The sequence below is a fragment of the Vollenhovia emeryi genome, unplaced genomic scaffold, assembly GCF_000949405.1.
Source record: "Vollenhovia emeryi isolate VEMERY1.0 unplaced genomic scaffold, V.emery_V1.0 DF939162.1, whole genome shotgun sequence".
NCBI lineage: Eukaryota > Metazoa > Arthropoda > Insecta > Hymenoptera > Formicidae > Vollenhovia > Vollenhovia emeryi.
In genome coordinates this window covers 566,914-580,969 of record NW_011967204.1, presented here as the reverse complement: position 1 = coordinate 580,969, position 14,056 = coordinate 566,914, and the positions used below count along the sequence as shown (strand labels likewise).

At 35.1% G+C, this 14,056-nt stretch overlaps 1 long non-coding RNA gene across 2 annotated transcripts in view; it reads left to right on the top strand.

Moving 5' to 3' along the window:
• Window positions 1-216: 216 nt before the first annotated feature.
• LOC105564567 overlaps window positions 217-14,056 on the top strand; it is a 37,197-nt gene continuing 23,357 nt past the window's right edge. Inside the window, exons 1-3 of one of the 2 annotated variants that reach the window (XR_001009135.1) lie at window positions 217-697; window positions 1,069-1,221; window positions 1,582-1,721. This is a non-coding gene — a long non-coding RNA (uncharacterized LOC105564567). Of the gene's footprint in view, window positions 698-1,068; window positions 1,222-1,581; window positions 1,722-14,056 lie in introns of those variants that run through there. The other variant, XR_001009134.1, reaches the window with a different exon arrangement.

The window sequence follows — 14,056 nt, the reverse complement described above, 5'->3', positions numbered from 1 at the left end:
ATCTTGTTCTATTTTAGGTAGGTTGCTGAATAATGGCTCAAAAACGCCGCCGTACTTCCGGGGAGTGATGATGTCAGGGAAACTCGAGACGGTTTCTCGAGACGAAAATCCCATGGGTAAAGGACATTCGTTAGCACCATTGTGGCTACGACAAAATATTGTGGAATTCTTACGTGGACCTACCGCGAAGATTCTGATTTCCACGTTGGTGGCACATTGTGCTCGACCAATGACTGGATATGATGACTTTTATGTCCTCTTGAAAAACGAGCGTGACACACACATTTTTCTAGGAACTACCCTGAATATCGCGCGTAGGGCGATATTTTTTGTTCAAAACCAGACGTTGATTAAAAAACATCAGTTGTAACTTGTTTTGCGAATGTAATTTGTTAGAATTGAACGGTTTCTTTTGAATCGCGTTTCACAAACCAATGATATAATTTAAGTAAATTTTATTAACTTTAATAGTTTTTTATTAATCTTAAATGAATATTAGTTAAATAGAGTTGACATAGTTACTAAAAAATTTTAACTTTATGAAAAAAACTAAGGTTGGAATTGTAAACGGGGGAGGGGGAGAAAAAGTCATCTAGCAAAATGGAAAATTCCAGTTTTTTTTTAGAACACAGAATGGAAAAGTAGTGCTCTGCCTACAAGAATGTAAAGGGTACTTATCTTGTGGCAGTTGATAAAGGTTGGTTAGAGAGAAAATAACAGTTTCGAATTGTTTAGTTTGCTCTTTGTTAAAAAAATTTCTATTTCAAACATTTCTCTTTCGATGATTCTGTTTTCCTATCTTATACTTCACCAAAAAAAGTATGGAATTTTGCGTTAATATTTCGTTAAAAGTAACGGTCCACCTTTTTGAGTGGATATTTAAAGGAATTAATTTAAGATTAAGAAGACTATTCAGTGGTGCATGTAATTGTAGCACAAATATGACAAAATACTTGAGGTGATGAAAAAAACAGTAACAAAAAACTTCTTACTTATCCTATACATTAAGAACATTTGAAAAGCGGCGACATTGACAATTAACCAAAATGAATTTACCATTGGTTACAGATGCTTGGACAAATTTAGGAAGTTCAAGGTGCATAAGGCCATTACTCCACACTCTTTTAACAATAATATTCATACCATGCTGCAGTGTTTGTGATGCTATTTCGGATAGGCAAAAGGAGAACTAAAGATAAAACGAAAGTAACATATAGCAAGGTGAGTAAAGTAACTACAAAAGTAACATTAAGCTAGACTTTTCAGGACATTCTGTCATTTCTGTCATTAATTCTGTCTTAAATTCAATCGATACATTTGACTGGGAACAAATTTTGAACTCAGAGAAAGAATATAAGTTTCACTCATTTCTGAAATAATATGTTAAAGGAAAAAAATACCATCCATTGCATTGTAGATAACAATTTGCATTGACACGTCCTACTTTAATCCTTGGCGAACTTGCTAATAACAAATTATAAATATAATTATTCTTATTTATATTTCTATTCACATTTACTTGTAAAAAAACAGACCATAAAACTGTAGTACAATTATTTAACTTCAAAAAAATTTCAATAGCGATGACAGTCAGCAAAAAATCATAGTATTGAGATAAACTCTCTACCAATCAATTAGTGGATTATCAGTGAAAACAGTGAATAATCACTGATAGACTTTTAGAGAGAAAACAAAGTTCAAATTAAAACTTGAACATTTCTCTTAACAACCAAAAAAGGTAAAGTTACAAAAAATTTTTATAAAATGGAAAACGTTGATAGATTTTGAGAAATAGCGAAAAAATTGATTCTACTGTTACGTTAAATTGTTATGTTGCTCAGGGGAATTGACTCTCTCTAGTAACCAAAATGTATGAGTTTTAAGCTCATTTATTTTTTAACAAATCGATATTTCGAATCTTTTTTCATGAGCTTTTTGATTCACTTGTACTGTTTTGAGGAAAATACTTTTCATACTATTGTTTTAATATTTCATTCTTTTTCCCGCTTAGAATTAGTTCGATTTCACTGTTATTTATTTTTATTGATGATATCAGTCATGATTTAATATACCATAAAAAGTTATCTTATTATCTATATTTTGGCTCATGAAGACTCTGTGTAATTCTGCTAACTTCTATTGATTAGGCCAACAATAATAAATCATATTAGGTGCGATACGAATCTTTATTTGCTTATTTATTATCCCACGATGTTTCCACTTTGCTTCACGAGAAAAATATCACGCCCGATTAACTTCACATTCACTTGGTCTGTAATAATTTAGCTATTAAACTGCCAATCCAATTGCTGATAATTCTATTGAAGGCTTAAAGAGACGTTTCTCATGTTCTTTACACCAGAAGCGAGACGCTGCATAGCGATCACTCTGGATGTTCCTCATAGCGATTGTAGGACAGCATTTATATTCGGCTCGTAGGTAGGAACGATTTGACCGCGAGATAAAACTGCGACCGAGGTACGAGGAGAAATAACGAAGATGGAGAAAGAAATAGGAACTCATCCTCCCTCTCGCAGCAATCTTTCGTGTATTCCAAAGAACTTGTAGATAACAATGATCAACGAGGCGCCGCGTATCAGAGCGAGGAAACGCTGCCGATGTTTGCCAATCGTAACTCATTGGTACTGGCGCTCCTTTCTGCGTCATCCTTCCTGCACAATCTACCGCCTATTTCTTGCGATCACTTCTGCTCTAATGACCACAACTTTTCTGTAACATTAGTAACATCAAGAGTGTGACGAATCAGACGTAACGTTTCTTACAAATTGAGAAACACGTGGAACAAAACGCCAATTGATATAACAGACTACTGACATGTCGTCACCTGAACTTGCAACTATTTGAAAGTAAACCGCCTTTTCTCGGGACTTTGCTCTTCCAAAATTATCTATTTTGTCGGTATAATTGCTTTGTTTGTTATATACACATCTTACTATTACACAGCTTAAGATAAACATATCAAAGTTTGCTCGATCGATGGTCAACATGGCTGAAGATAAACAGATTCTACGCTGCTTCCGTCAATATACATAAATTGGAAAATATATCTTCGCTAAAATTATCAACAAATTTTATTTGATAAAATCTCTGGCACGCTGTAACTCTTCATAAAGAATACAATTATTCTCTTGATCGACGGTGCATAACTAATTTCCATAATGTGAACACGGAATCGCGAGTAAAATTCGCGAGGGGCGTGTTTGGTAGAATACGATCAACTTGTCCGTCGGGTTTCTTAATACTTTCACTCTCCCCATACCCGAGGAGCTCAGGTGAGAGAATCCGAGGCGGTATGGCGATCGGGGAGAGAGAGGCAGAAGCTATGGTGCGACGATGATGCGTCGCGTTCCCCTAATTAAGCAAAGGCTAAGAAGCCGCGTATGCAAATGACGCTTGTTTGCTCGGTGTCGGCTCGCGCGTGTACGCACGCATGACGCACCTCGTGCGGAGACGAGGCGGGCTCAGAAGCAGCCTTTAGTCGCCGTCGTCGCTTATTCCCGTGGCCCGCTCGTCTTCGTCGGCGCGTCGGTGCGTACACGACGGTGAGCAAACACGCACGATCCGCACGGGCCGCGCCGCGGAGAGTTAGCGCCGTGCCGGCGCTAATAAGTGGGAAGCCGCCTCAAATATGTCCGGCAAACAGCGCCTCGTTAAGCTTAATTGTCGCGAAGGAAGACAGCGGCGGCGAAGGAGACGGAAAGCGCAGTCTCCTTTTGGCACCGCCGCTGCGAAGCTTTTCTACCGAATAATCGCGTCGCCGCCGTTTATTTTATTTCTCTTTTCTCTCTCTCTCTCTCTCTGTTCTTTTTTTCTTCTCATCCGGCCGCTCTGCGCCGTGCTGGAGGAGCGCGTATCCGTCATCCGGCTTTCCGGAGACGGCGCCGATCTCTCAGCTTTGCCGCCGCTCGGTTCTGCGAGGCAGGGAAATTTCGCGGCACCTCGCGAAACGCGGGAAGAATGGAGACCGCGTACGCGGGGAATGCGTAATTAAGGACGGTCCCGGTCGGTCGTTAGCCGGGTTTTGCGTGTGCAAACGAGCGCGCGGCAGAATTTTTATTCGCCGCTCATGAGTATTTCATGGGGTGTATGTTGGCCGGAAATCGACGTTCTCGCTGTTATTGCGGAGAAAGAGAGGAAGGGGAGGGGCGAGGGGTAGAGAGAGAGAGAGAGAGAGAGAGAGAGGAGAGAAAGTGGAGAACAAATTGGAGAGTAAGGTACGTTTCTCCAAATCGATGAGATGTTGTTTAGCTTGGCGTCGCGCGGCAAATTGTTTTCGACTCGAAAGTTTATTTCTGAGATATGATAAGAGCGAGGCTCGCTGTTAAGCGAAATCTTCAAGAAACACACTTGGGACACTTATCGAACTACGGATTTTAAATTCAGTTTGTCTAAAATTAAATATTTATCTAATCGCCCACAGTCTATTTCCTTCTCAAGTAATTAATGACGCGAATGTAATATTTATTCAAATTTTTTGCACAGTTCTCAATTGAAGAAATAAAGGAGCAATTTTTCATTTCAATATATAATATTGGAAAAAAGGTTTTGAGGTTCTGAGGTTTTAAAGGTTCGTTCGAAACTTGACTAGCGCATCCGCGAAAATCACCGTCGTGAATGTAGATACGGATACGTTCGATAAGATAATGTATATATGTCGGTGCGCTGCGTAAACATCCTCGTTTAACTGGCAGTAAAACGTTTTTATAGCAATCAATCGGTCGGCAATAAAATACTTTTACGCATTGTCCACTTAGAGCTTCGCATTCTTGACTCAATGGACCCGATCAATTACGCGACGGGCGCGATCGTAAACTGCTGCCGTTCACTTTCCGCACGCACACGCTCGTTTATCGATCCCTTATCTCTACATTTACGTATTGCACGCGCGTACAGTTGGTTGAGGTACCACAGGCGTTCTGCAGTGTCACAATATATTTGAAAAACATCATTCAGTTTTGTTAGCGCAATATACATACATGCAGATATTAATATAAATTTTAAACCAATTACATTCTCGCGTAGCTCCTTGTTTTAAGAAAACATTAATTGGGCTAATTTTTCAGTATAGCAGAATTGTTTTATTTCCTAACTATGTGAAAATTAAAATAACTACGTCATTAATTTTTACAGGAAGAAGTAAACGTAGATAATTAATGTCCAATGAGTTTTAGACAAGCTGCTTTGCATTTAAAACATATTAATTCTTGAGTACACTTCGTAGCACTTCGCTCGAAAATAGACGGCAAGTTCCGTCCGACTCGCCTATATCCGCTTTCACTCCACTCTCCTCTAATGGAAAACTTTTTAAACTCAGAATGCTTTATATACATGATCTGGAATGTATTTCACGGCAGATTGTTTTGTGTCTTCTCTCTCCCTTCGTTTTTTTTCTCTCTCTCTCTTTGGAAAGATCACGTGAGCCCCATATAAACGATCTAATGCCAGTTCAAAAAATCGAAAGCCGACAAAACTTTGATCCGATCGATATAGTGGCCCCACCTCCCATACGTGCTTTCGATCCATAAAAATTTCACGTGGTAACTTCCATCCATTGGTCACTTCCATCACGCCTGACGCATCCTGAATCGGACACTATTATACTCGCCGTGCTATGAATGTTTCAGCACTTTAATCAGTTGATTGCGCATTCAAGTTTTCAAAATAACCATTGAACCAATCATGTAATGTACATATTTCGACAAATTTAAAAAAGGATAATCGCTAGATTTATTGCAAGGACATTAGATTTATACAATTTTTTTTGCACGTCAGTTACTTTCAATAGCGGTCTACTATTGAACGTGCAGATACTATATTTCAGATAATATATTGTTAACTTACATTTCAAAAAGAATTTAAATCTTGCATGACGTTGGTAATGTTGGGACCTGCTTGACATTTCTGAATGGCGTCGCGAGAGAGCGGTACAGGATCAACGAGTACATTTCTCGTTGTCCTTGGATTAGTTTAGCTCAAGCGCTTTGTACTCTGTCTTACTATTCTTCTTATTTCAGTTTGTTTAGTTACATTTGCCTACCCTATACAAAATTACTCCAATTTCTTTTGTTTACTACAACATTGTGCATATATACATATACGTATAAACCTAAATGTGTAGTAGTAAGTAGCTTAGGAGCCCTTTCCCATTGTGTAACGTCTTATAATACTCCAAGTTACCTAGGCTTTGTTCCTAAGGTTTCTAATAAAAAGAATTCATTACCCGGGAGAAAATGGACAAATCTCATTATATTATATACGTCTCAATCATGTAACATTTAATTATATCTCATGAGATTAACAATTCTAAAAAGCATTAGATCCTCAGAGATTGGACACTTTCTTTGAATGCTCGAGGTTATCTATCGAGATCTAACTAAATCTATAATTAAATGTCCTAAAAGGACATAATTAGATCTCAATAGATAATAACGTTGAATGTTCGATAAAAGTGTTAGATCTCTGAAGATCTGATGATTTTAGAATTGTATATAATTAGATACACGATTGAGACATATATAATGGAATATTTCCATTTGTTTCTCGGGTATCAATGTTTGTCTTTACACATAGAAAATAATTCTAAATATATATTACATATATATTGATGTCTACAGACAACAAAAGTTTAACGTTCTGCAGCAGGATATAATATACAATATCCAATTTATTGCAGTATTCAGGATTTTCCCCTGGTATGCTTTATTCTATAAAAATATCATGTCATAGAGAATAATCGTACGTGCTACGTCAAAGTTGCAAATAGTTCAAAATATACCCGAGCCAATTCCTAGGAGTAACGGCGACTTTCCGCAGGAAAAATTCCTGTCGACGCAGAGTCGCCCAAAGCATCGTGAAATCCTTTGTACTTTCCGCTAAGATTTCTAGACCGCTATTGGATACGGTTAAAGACGAGCGAGACTTACGGAGATAACATCAGAATCGAGAACGTCTATTGGAAAAAGCTTTAAAGGAGCTTGTTTCAAATGGAAAAAACTCTGCAAAGATAATCTTAGTATCGCTCTTCAAATCTATTCGTTCATTTATCATCATCAATTCCACGATGGTTCATGAATTTTTCTCAGTTGCGTGAAGTTGATAAAATCTTACCCGACAGTTACATCACATCCCAATTACGAGAGACAACTTTCTATGTAAGCGAAACATTTTTTTTTTAAATCTTTTGACTCGCAACAACAATTAATATATTATTAACTGGTGATCAGCTCGTCTTTTATTGCCCGAATGTTATTGACCGGCGATGAGTTCACTCGTATTTGGAGAGGCATATAGTGCAAAATGTTTAAATTCTCGCAAAATTGTTGGAGTTTAAAATGATTGAAGTTTTTATTATTGGGTTGTAATTGCGTTCTCTTCACTTTTTATTGTGGTTTGTTTTTCCTCTGATCTTTTGCACATTAATAAATGTGATTTTTCCGAAAGATTGGCTTGCGTGAAAAATAATCATTAATTAGTTTCTGTATAAAGAAAAACACTGTCCGTCGACAACGTGTTAAGGTGCTGTTCATGTAGCTCGCAGTTATTTGTTAAAATAAGAGTTAAAAATTGTGTAATAATGGTTTCAGTCAAATTCAGCCTGGGTAATTTCTGCTATAATAACGACCGTGTCTCTTCAGTTATGTTGTATTATGCTTTCCTCTGCGTGATACTTTGCTTTCAGTGTCGAAGAGCATGATACAAACTACTAGTGGTAGCCTAATGAAACGAAAATTAAGCCACGCCGTCAGGTGGTCTTAAGTGCTATATCGCGGCTAGATTGTGCCGGACGAGTAGTTCGTTGCGCGCTTATGAAAGAGCATTGCTCCATTGTGCCGTGAGGTTAATGAAGAAATTAGCCCAAGTGGTTCTACCACTGTGCATTTAGATCATTTTTCCCGCGGCTCTCGCCGTAAACGACTTTATTATGCTATCGACGAAAAAAATCATGATTAAGATACCTTGACGTAAATCGTACGTGTATGCAATAAAAAGTGGAGAAAATTTACCTTTTTCTTAGTAGTGAATGAAAAAAGTATGCGAATAACTCTTAGGAAAATACACTTTAAATTAAATTAAACTTTTTAAAAGTAATCTTTGAAATCTAAGAATTTACTTAGAGAAATTAAAAGTTTACTTAAGAAATTTTAGAGTAATTTTGGACTTAAAGTAATTTTTAGATAGCTAAGCCTGTCGAAGTTCCCGCTAGAGGGTCGCACGGCATGGCACTTTCTCGTAAGAAGAAAACCACACGCGGTATTATACATTATATTACATACTTTTCACAATTCTTAAAGTTTTCTTTTAAATTTTTTAAGCAAGTTTTAAGGTTACCTTAAATAAAAGTTTAAAGTGTCCAAATTGACTTTTCATATTTCTTATTTTTCTAAAGTAAAATTTTAAGATTTTCTAAGGTATATTTCTCCAAGAGAAGTGTCTGCTTGCAAAGGTTTGAAAGACCCTAATGTTTCTATTATCTGTCGATGACATTTCCATTTGCATACACAGAAGTCAATTTAGTTTCTCAGTAAAAATGCGAAATTGATATACATATGATTTAATCATTTCTATTGGCTTACATGCAAATTTTGTACTGTCTTATATTCTTTCCACTTATATAATTTTAAATGTAATTGCATGATTTCTGAATTCTATTTATTTAATGTAAAATATATTGTCAAATTTAGAATGAAGATCAATTAATTGAGATAAATGCCTTATGAGGAAAAAATGTGTCAAGAATAGTGACATTTTAGTCATCTAATTGCAAGATATTGCACTTCATTTAGGATTTAATTCACTTTGATAATTATCTCTAATTCTTTCTATATTTTCACTTAAACAAAGTCCGATGTCACAGCCATTTTGTCTTTTCATAAAAGATAAGCAATTGAGACAAATCTTTTGTAACATTTTTTGCCATACATTATTTATTTAAAATTAAATCTGTGAATAATTCAAAAGAGTTACTGACGAGCGTAACGTAACGGCCGGCGCATAAGGGATTTAAAAGGGTATAGAGGAATTCACGATTTTCCTGAATATTTGACTGTCAATGTCCCCTTTTTCTGTTTCAAATCTCGTCCACCACGTTACAACCACGCTTACATGGTTTTGTTGACTTCCTTTCGGAATGCTGCAATCCCGAAACGGTACGAAACGAATGTTACTTGTGTCCCGTGCGTGCCTTTGCGCATACCAAGCTTCGAAGTACGAATCTCACTTTGCCTGGTATCTCAGACTTGACTTGATTCTTCTTTGTCGAACTGAACAGTGTGTATGATTACCTGACAATATAAATGAATTTTAACAAGGAGTTTATAATATAAAAGGCAATAGATTAATAGCCGCTCGACTTCTTTATTTTGCATCAAGATATCTTTTGTAATTATTTTGCAAAACCTTTCGGAATTTGGTTACATTCTTTTCTGTGATATTCACTTAATAATATTATCTTCAATAAATAGGTTTAATTTATCTTGTTCAGTCGCATGTCAAGCAGATTTTTATTATATCTTATCATGGTATTACAGCTAGACAATTAGTAAATTGATTGTAATAGCATCCATTGTTAAAATTTTTTAAATTAGTTAAGCTGTTTTTAGTTTTAGCTTAAATAAATAGACTATGTTGAAACATTGCACTTTTCACATTAATTATGACATAATTTTCATTATGGTATTACTGCTAATGAGTTGTTATTATTATTACTATTATGAGCAATTTAGAATCATTAGTGCTTTATAAATTGTGCAATTATCGTTAATTTAGTTATTTCTACTTTTCAGCATATTGCATTTATGTATATTGTGTACACGCATTATTATGTTACATATGTATATAACATATGTACATTATATGTTGCATATGTATTTCATATCAATTAATGAAAGATATTTTCCTTCCACAACTTTAACTGAATTAATATTAACAGGAGTTAATTATTGTTGTTGTTATTGCTGTTGTTGTTGTTGTTGTTATTGTCTGTAAAAGCAAATTACTCGTAATAAAACAGTAAAAATCTTTCGCAACTCTCGAAATGTTTTTCATGTGAAATGTATTAATTCAGTTCAAAAGATACTAAAAAATATTTTTGGTTTTTCTTCTCTTTTATTAAAATTTGTGCTTTAAAATTGTTGACACAGTTTTAATGAAACAAATAACGTTTTATTTCTCTTTACTCTGAAATAAAAATGAGATTTGCAGTTTGACGTTTATTGTACTGATAGAAAGCACGTCGAACGATTCTATGCTTAACTACCGTTTCATGATTGATTAGTCTATTTGTTATTAAGTAATTTCGTTGAGACTTTCTTTTTTAGACACTCGACAATCATCATTTTCTTAAATTATTGCGCAGTTACCATTTATTGAATCTATAATATCGATCGACACTATTCTATATGAGTTTTATAACTTATAAATACATCTTTTATACATAGAAAAATATGAGAGAAATATAGGAAAAATTTACGCCCTTCTGTAACTCTTTAACAAACTACAAAAAATGAAATAAAAGTTTACAATCTATAAAGTTTAAAAGACTAAATGTCAATGCGTAGTGAGAATTACACGTGTTTAAATGATAAAAGCACAGGTGGAAATATGGACTGACATATAAAAAAATTGTATGCTTTCTTATTTTCAAAAATATTAACAATTCAGCATTAGGATTGACATCTAACATTTTCTTCATTTCGTCTCATGCTCATATCTTTGTTTAAACAATACTTCTTTAATGATATCATATTGGGGATATTTTTAGATGTTTTTGTTATTATGTTACTGTCGAAAAGCTCTGAATACTTTCTAACAGTAACTTCCATAGAAACATGTGTTTTTCTAGAATAATAGAATTAGATTAGAAATGTTACGAAGAAAGTAAAAGCAAATTATAAGAATTTTAATAAATTGAATATTATATATTATATTCCATTGTTAGGACATTTAAACGTTCGTTGTCCACAGATATAATAATGTTATATATAATTAGAGTTCTTTCCCGAGTGTATACACTGAATCGTAATACGAAAACTTGTTGATCTTAAAATTCTTTCGCTCTAGACGTAGCAATAAAATTTAGTGCTAGTAAAATTTATCTGCATGCACATCCGATCTTATTTGTACAACTGCTTCGATTTGTAAAATCAAAGCTCGCTTTATGGCGGCAGATTTGATTGACTATCTCGTTTTACGGGAACATATTTATGATCCATCATCATTATGAATCCATCATCGCTGATGATGGATTCTTGGCAGTTTCATCTACAGACCACCACTCCGTATTTCCTCATTTTCCCGCCAAATATACTCGATATACGGTATGTCTATGGCGCCGCAATACTCATGACTATTCCACGAATATGCGGGCTTGCGGGACCGAAAATGGCTGTTACGCTTTACTCGAAGAGCTTGCAGACTGTACCGAAAGGAATGCAACCAGATATGCGGACATGAATCAACAACTACGAGTTGAAATCAGCAGAAAACGAGCTTGTCAAGATTATGGTACGATTCTCGTTATTTGGAGCGATACATTTTTCATGTATGTATACTGATTCAGCTGCAAGAAATTGTTAGTATCACTTTTTGTATACTTGGTGAAAGAGAGAAAAAAGGAGAAAAGAAGAGCTCGCGTATGGATACAAGTAGTTCATGTCTTGTTTAAAGAAACAGCTCTTGAAAAAGTTATGTGATCATCGTTATCTTTGTCAAGAGTTCTTCTAAAATGACTTGGAAGAAATACTGTAACACAAATTTGAATACAAGAAAAATATACGTATGCTCCACTGGTACTGTCTAGAATGATATACCATCAAAATTCTGTGGGGATTATTTTCTACGTTAATTAGAAAGATCCATAAATGTATTTAGACTATATAAATATTATACAGATGAATGGACAAATTAATTAATATCGCAATTGAAATAAATATTTTCATACGAATTATAGCGAATTAAGTGGCTTCTTATAGAATATTGCAGAAGACAAATTAATTTTGCCATTAATGTCGCAATTACTGTCTTTAACATTTACATAAGGAGAATACATATAATGCCGAACGCATATCGGATTAGTAACTGGCATTTTCCTAATTACATTGTATTTACACTTTGCATTTAACGAGATGTACGATCGGCTCTCCAGCATGCGACGTTACAATTCAACTGGTGTCCCATAGAAACTAACTTTCGAGCGATTTGGTTGGGTTAAGCTAAGCATAACGCGACTTGCCATGACCGATTAGGATTACATTCTCGAGCTATGCATTTCGGTTTTCACCACGGCGCGCTTTTACACGCACGAGTTCTTGTGCACACACGCAGCATCTAACTCTCTATATTAATATTCTGAAATTAGGCCAACCAGTAGTAATCTGTGGACTGATGACTCCTACGACACATTCAACAAGAGAATAGTACAGTATTACTTGTTCCACTTTCGAAGTATCGACATTCTCGCAAGATAAGAGATTGATATTAGTGTAGTGTGTCGACTGCTTTTTTAGGAAATAATCCAGTGTTGCATAGTTTTTCAAAAGATATCACATAATATTAACTATTCAATCATACGTTTTTTTTTCGGATTGTAATATTTATAATATTATTTTACGCGTGTACTACAATATTTTGCCTCCTGGATTTCTTGCAAGAGCCAATAAGGATGCAGAGTTTTTAGATCAGGTGACTAAATCCTGATTGGCTCTCGCAAACAATTCAGCAGGCAAAATAGTATCGTGTGCCACTGGCTTAACATTTAATTTCATCAAAATGACATTAAGTTTTTCAATGATACAATCATGAAGTATGACAAGTCTAAGTAGAATATTAAAAAAGTAAAAAATTAAATATGATCTTTAGATTACAATAAAATAAGAAACCGTATATTGTAAGCTATAGGATCGTTAAATCTAATTCGCACTTGGCCATCTCAACCGTAAACTTAAAATTGCAAGTTGAACAATGAAAAATATATCTTGATGTGACGTGGTCAAGTGGACGTTTATACGAGATCGTTAGTCTATTTCATTCTTATACAGAACTTGACTTGGTCATTGCAAGCGCCACGGAATTATACGAGACACGACCGGTCGCCATAAATGTTCCTTTTAACGTCGTCTTCGTGAAACAACGGCCGTACCTTAACGACACTGTAAAACTATGACGTCGCAAATTATAAATTGTCGTGCGGATTGTTTATCGGCGACGTTGCGTTGTACGCTCGCCTCTATTTCCGTTTCCGAGATTGTGGAAGCTGTTGCAGTTGCGAAGCGGTAGTTTCCTTCACCAATAATAGCTGTTCTGCCAGTCGTTCCGAAGGGTCGAGCACGCAATCTGTTTTAATACGTAATTATCTCGTGTTGTGACAGGGGTGATCTTAAAAGTGAGATTTAAAATGCAATAATTCAATACTTTCAAGAAACACGATGCAATATGTGTGCAACTTTTGTATGTATAAAGTAAATTAGGTGAGTGTATCGTGATGGTTTGAAGCAATTCTATAATTTTGCGCCATATATGTATAATCTCAGAAAAGATTCTTTCAATTTTCTCTCTATATACAAAAATTAGACAAAAAAATCTTTCATATTCAAAATATAGAAAAAAGTTATATTTTCGATACCTGGATTAAGCTTTTAGAAACATTTATAAAACAACGTAAGTATAACAATATTCTTACTTTTACAAACTGCTCTTGCAAAGTAAAACAAAAGCAAATGCACAACATTGATTTACTCAAGTTAGAAGTAGTAATAATAATATTATTACACATTAGCTTTTAATCCGTATTTCAAATTTATATTACATTCTAAGAAGAGTAATTCACCACTTCGAAATTAATATATATATATATTTATTCTTGTATCATTGGGTTGCTAGATACGTATAAAATTATTTAGAGTCCATTAACGTCACGTCGCTTGTGATGTACCGCTTGCAATTTTCATCCGATACGATCGGTTTACCATGGCTGGCACTTCCTAGGATTTTCCGTGAGAATATATGATATCGGGTACAGCCAATTTCCATAACAGAGACG